General features: G+C 56.4%; 2 long non-coding RNA genes across 2 annotated transcripts; one reads left to right on the plus strand and one right to left on the minus strand.

Annotated features, from left to right (window-relative positions):
- Positions 1-2,013: 2,013 nt before the first annotated feature.
- Positions 2,014-3,003, minus strand: LOC310697944. The gene is made up of 3 exons (XR_014521262.1): positions 2,936-3,003; positions 2,534-2,830; positions 2,014-2,327 (listed from the first exon to the last, which is right to left on the minus strand). It is a non-coding gene; the product is annotated as an uncharacterized lncRNA (long non-coding RNA).
- LOC310697943 lies at positions 2,537-3,321 on the plus strand. The gene is made up of 3 exons (XR_014521261.1): positions 2,537-2,584; positions 2,872-3,000; positions 3,070-3,321. It is a non-coding gene; the product is annotated as an uncharacterized lncRNA (long non-coding RNA).
- The last annotated feature ends 1,679 nt before the right edge of the window (positions 3,322-5,000 follow it).

Here is a 5,000-nt window from a genome sequence, read left to right on the forward strand (position 1 = left end):
CCTTGGCCAGTCCAGTTGTGCCAGATGCAGAACAGCCGATCTGGGAAGAAAAGACAGAAGAAAATACAGCTTTTTTCTGTTCTTTTTCTCTACCTTGGCCAACCACTAGCCTCCGAGGCAGCTCTTCTGAAAAAACCAGAACAGAACTGTCAGGGGTTCAGGAGCAGAGGCGAGGGCAAGGGAGGAAACAGAGAGCGAAGGGGAGGAGGCAGAAGAAAAGATGAGTGATGACGACGACCCGAGATCTCCGAGTCTTTCCAGTGAATTGGAAGATTCACAGAAAGGAGCACCAGTGGTCAGAGCAAGGGGGGAGTCTAGGGGGGCACCCCAGGAAGATAGAGCCAGAGGGGACTCAGGGGGGAGCAGCTGGAAATCGGGACCAGCGTCACCGCCAGGAAGCAGGGAAGAGGAAAGGAGCCAGGGGGGAAGCGCTGGCAGCTCACCACAGGAGGGAGGGCATGAGTCAGGAGTGGCCACACCTCCATCGGGGAGCGAAGAAACGGTTAAGCGGAAAGTGGAAGGTTGGGCGCGCGCGCCAAGTTCAAATGCAGAGGAAGGTGGCGCAGTAAGCAGCCCGGAAAGGGAGCCAGGTCCTAAAGCCCGGCGCAAGGAGACAGGAGGGTCCGGGGGGTCAGCGTCAGAAGAATCCCGGAAGGAAGAGACCCCGGGGGGTAGAGGGACCCAGAGGAGGACAGTCAGGCGGAAAAGGTGGAGCAGGGCTAGGATATTAAGTTGGTGCACACGGGGCGGAGACTCAGACGGAGCTTCGCCGACCTAGCTACTAGACGTAGAGTTGCGCGCAGCAGCGTGAGAATGGAGACTGTAATTCAATAAAGACTTTTACTTAATGATCGCTGGCTAGCGTGATCCTCTGTGAGCTAGGATCTTCAAGCAGCTCTGACAGTTGCCTTAAAACAACCCCGTGCTCTATGTCCCTCTCTTCTCCAGTGAGCTGCTAAGTCAGTGTTTCCCAACCACTGTTCCGCGGCACACTAGTGTGCCGCGAGATGTTGCCTGGTGTGCCGCGGGAAAAATTGAAAAATTCGGAAGATAGCTTCATATCCGGAGAGGCGGCCTTCAGGCGAGTTTTAATTTTAATTTCCCTTCTCCCACTTAATGCCCCACGCTCGCCCGAGCAGCTTGCAGTCCTCGGTAACCACGGCCACCCGAGGGAGGGGAGGGAACAGGGAAGTCGAGGGCGGCGGCGAGCCGCGATGACCTCAGTGGGCCGCGCCGCCTCGCCCTGGCACGGTGTGAGAGCCCCGGCTAGTGGCGCGAGCTTCGGAATAAGTGGGATCCGCGTGCGCGAGACCGAGATCGCGGGTAAGGAGCTCAGCCCTGGGCAGGAGGAAGCGGGGCCACATCCCCACAGAGAGCGAGCCTCCCCCGGCCCACCACTCCGGGCAGGTCCACTCGCAGGAGGGGGCGGCGATGGCGGCGGCCGGCAGCTTGCCTGCAATGCCATCCCTCGAGCAGGCGAGGAGCCCGGAGGCTACCAGATGCGAGTCCTCTTTCCCACCCTGCTCGGGAGTCCGGAGCACTTGGTCGCCTTCAGGATCTCGAGTGGGGAAGCGGGGCTTGTGTCTGGGCTGGACACATTGGGGTTGCCTGTGCCGCTCGACCTGCGGGGAGAAATCAGGGCGGGAGTCACGACCGCGAGGCAGGGCTGCCAAGTGTGGCAGAAGAGGACACGGCCGCCGCACCTGTCCTTAGGTAGGAGCTTCTTCCGTGTCGACCTGCTGCCCTCAAGTCTTGGCTTTTTGGCGGTTGGCACAGAAGGAAGGCAAGGGGGAGGGGGGAAAATTGAAACACTTTCGTGCGTCCCTCCCGGCGTGGCGCTGCGCGCTGACGTCACGGGGCTGTAATGGTGGTGTGCCTCGAGGTTTTTTCCATGAAACACGTGTGCCTTTGCCCAAAAAAGGTTGGGAAACACTGTGCTAAGTAGCAGCAAAGCGACTTTAGGAGTGATACTCTGTGTGTGTCTCTGTGTGTGTGTGAGACATCGTTCTCCTCCTCCTTCCCGTTCACTCTCCCAGCGCCCCAGCGCTCTCCTGCGACTTTAGGAGTGATACTCCGTGTGTCTGTGTGTGTGAGAGGGATCGTTCTCCTTCTCTTGCTTCCCCTTCACTCTCCCAGCGCCCCTGCGCTCCCCTGCGACTTTAGGAGTGATACTCTGTGTGTGTCTCTGTGTGTGTGTGAGACATCGTTCTCCTCTTGCTTCCCCTTCACTCTCCCAGCGCCCCTGCGCTCCCCTGCGACTTTAGGAGTGATACTCTGTGTGTGTCTCTGTGTGTGTGTGAGGCATCGTTCTCCTTCTCTTGCTTCCCCTTCACTCTCCCAGCGCCCCTGCGCTCCCCTGCGACTTTAGGAGTGATACTCTGTGTGTGTCTCTGTGTGTGTGAGGCATCGTTCTCCTCTTGCTTCCCCTTCACTCTCCCAGCGCCCCAGCGCTCTCCTGCGACTTTAGGAGTGATACTCTGTGTGTGTCTCTGTGTGTGTGTGAGACATCGTTCTCCTCTTGCTTCCCCTTCACTCTCCCAGCGCCCCTGCGCTCTCCTGCGACTTTAGGAGTGATACTCTGTGTGTGTCTCTGTGTGTGTGTGGCATCGTTCTCCTCTTGCTTCCCCTTCACTCTCCCAGCGCCCCTGCGCTCCCCTGCGACTTTAGGAGTGATACTCTGTGTGTGTCTCTGTGTGTGTGAGGCATCGTTCTCCTTCTCTTGCTTCCCCTTCACTCTCCCAGCGCCCCTGCGCTCCCCTGCGACTTTAGGAGTGATACTCTGTGTGTGTCTCTGTGTGTGTGAGGCATCGTTCTCCTTCTCTTGCTTCCCCTTCACTCTCCCAGCGCCCCTGCGCTCCCCTGCGACTTTAGGAGTGATACTCTGTGTGTGTCTCTGTGTGTGTGAGGCATCGTTCTCCTCTTGCTTCCCCTTCACTCTCCCAGCGCCCCTGCGCTCTCCTGCGACTTTAGGAGTGATACTCTGTGTGTGTCTGTGTGTGTGTGAGACATCGTTCTCCTCTTGATTCCCCTTCACTCTCCCAGCGCCCCTGCGCTCCCCTGCGACTTTAGGAGTGATACTCTGTGTGTGTCTCTGTGTGTGTGAGGCATCGTTCTCCTCTTGCTTCCCCTTCACTCTCCCAGCGCCCCAGCGCTCTCCTGCGACTTTAGGAGTGATACTCCGTGTGTCTGTGTGTGTGAGAGGGATCGTTCTCCTCCTCCTGCTTCCCGTTCACTCTCCCAGCGCCCCTGCGCCCCCCTGCGACTTTAGGAGTGATACTCTGTGTGTGTCTCTGTGTGTGTGAGGCATCGTTCTCCTTCTCTTGCTTCCCGTTCGCTCCCCCAGCGCCCCGGCCACTTTAGCACGGATCCCCATGGATCCTCAGGATTTTCCCAAACGCACCGTCAGATCGCATGTCCGTGGCCACAGCACGAACCACCAACATCATACACCCGCCGTTTCGTTCGGAATCTCTTTTTTTCTCGTTTTCCTCCTTTAAAAACCACGTGCGTGTTCTAGAGCGAAAAATACGGTATGTAAGGACTCTTGGATACCCCGTAACGGAAGAAGGGCATGTTTTTATTTACAACACTGCCCATGCCCCCCATGGGAGCTGTGTGAATATCAAGCATGGCTTGCGCCCAGGACCCTGGGAGGATCCCGTCTGCGCATGTGTCAGGGGTTCAGGAGCAGAGAGGCAGAGAAGGGAGGAGACAGAGAGCGAGGGGGAGGAATACGAAGGAAGGATGAGTGGGGATGACGACCCGAGATCGCCGAGCCTGTCTAGCGAGTCCGAGGATTCCCAGAAGGGAGCGCCAGCAGCCAGAGCAAGGGGGGAGAGCAGGGGGACACCCCAGGAAGAAGGGTCCAGAGAGGGGTCAGAAAGCAGCAGTTGGAGATCGGGACCCACGTTCCCAGCCGGGAGCAGCGGGGAGAAAGGGGACCAGATATCGGGCTCCGGAGACTTTCCGAAGGAGGGAGGGCATGAGTCGGGAGGAGTCACGCCCACCTCGGGGAGCGAGGAAACGATCGAGAGGAAAGCGGAGAGTTGGGCGCGCGCGCGCCAAGTTCAAACGTCGCGGAAGCTGGCGCAGTCAGCAGCCCAGAGAGTGAGCCGGGTCCCAAAGCCCGCCGCAAGGAGGCGGAAGGGTCAGGGGGGTCCGCGTCAGAAGAGAGTCGGAAGGGAGAGACCCAGGGGGGCAGGAGGACCCAGAGACGGAAGGAAAGGCGCAGGAGGTGGAGCAAGGCTAGGGTATTCAGCTGGTGCGCCGGAGGCGGAGACTCAGACGGGTCTTCGTCGTTCTGACCCAGAAGAAGTAGGGCTGCACATTGCGGTTTGGAAATGGAACCTGTAATCCAATAAAGACTCTTGGAAACTGAACGCTGGCGGACTTGGTCCTATGTGAGCTGGGACTGGGCGGCAGCCCTGACAGTTCCCAAAAATCTTATTTTCTAACCCTAGTCCTTGACTTCCCCCCACCCCCTCCCTTGCATCCCTATTCCCAGATTGAGGTCAGCAAGTTGGCATTTCCTTTTCCGTCTGAATATTAATCCTTTTCTAAAAGCAAAAATACATTTTCCCCTAAGTTGGACCCCAATTCTCTTCCCTCGATTTCTCATTTTCTCTGGAATAATTTTCTTATTAACTAGAAATTGAGTTTTCCACCCATTGCTTTGTCCCCTTTAGAAAAGGAAAAAGGAGACTGCATGGGGGAAGCCCGGAGGTGCCAATCAAAGAAATAAAATTATTTGACTGTATTTTGACTGTATATCAGGACTGGGGTGGTTTAAAAATGTTCTTATGTGTTGTATGTCAATTTCTATTTCTATTTTTCCCCCTTTTCCCTGCATGGCTTTTCCTCCAGCTCCTCGTCTCCCACAAACGCCAGAAAACTCGGATTCTATTCTCTAGTCCAGTGTTTCCCAACCTTTTTTGGGCAAAGGCACAAATGTATTTAATGTATTTATTGTATTTATTGTATTTGATGTATTGGAAACTGTA

This window comes from Podarcis liolepis (assembly GCF_965112155.1).
Source record: "Podarcis liolepis genome assembly, chromosome: Z".
Taxonomy (NCBI): Eukaryota; Metazoa; Chordata; class Lepidosauria; order Squamata; family Lacertidae; genus Podarcis; species Podarcis liolepis.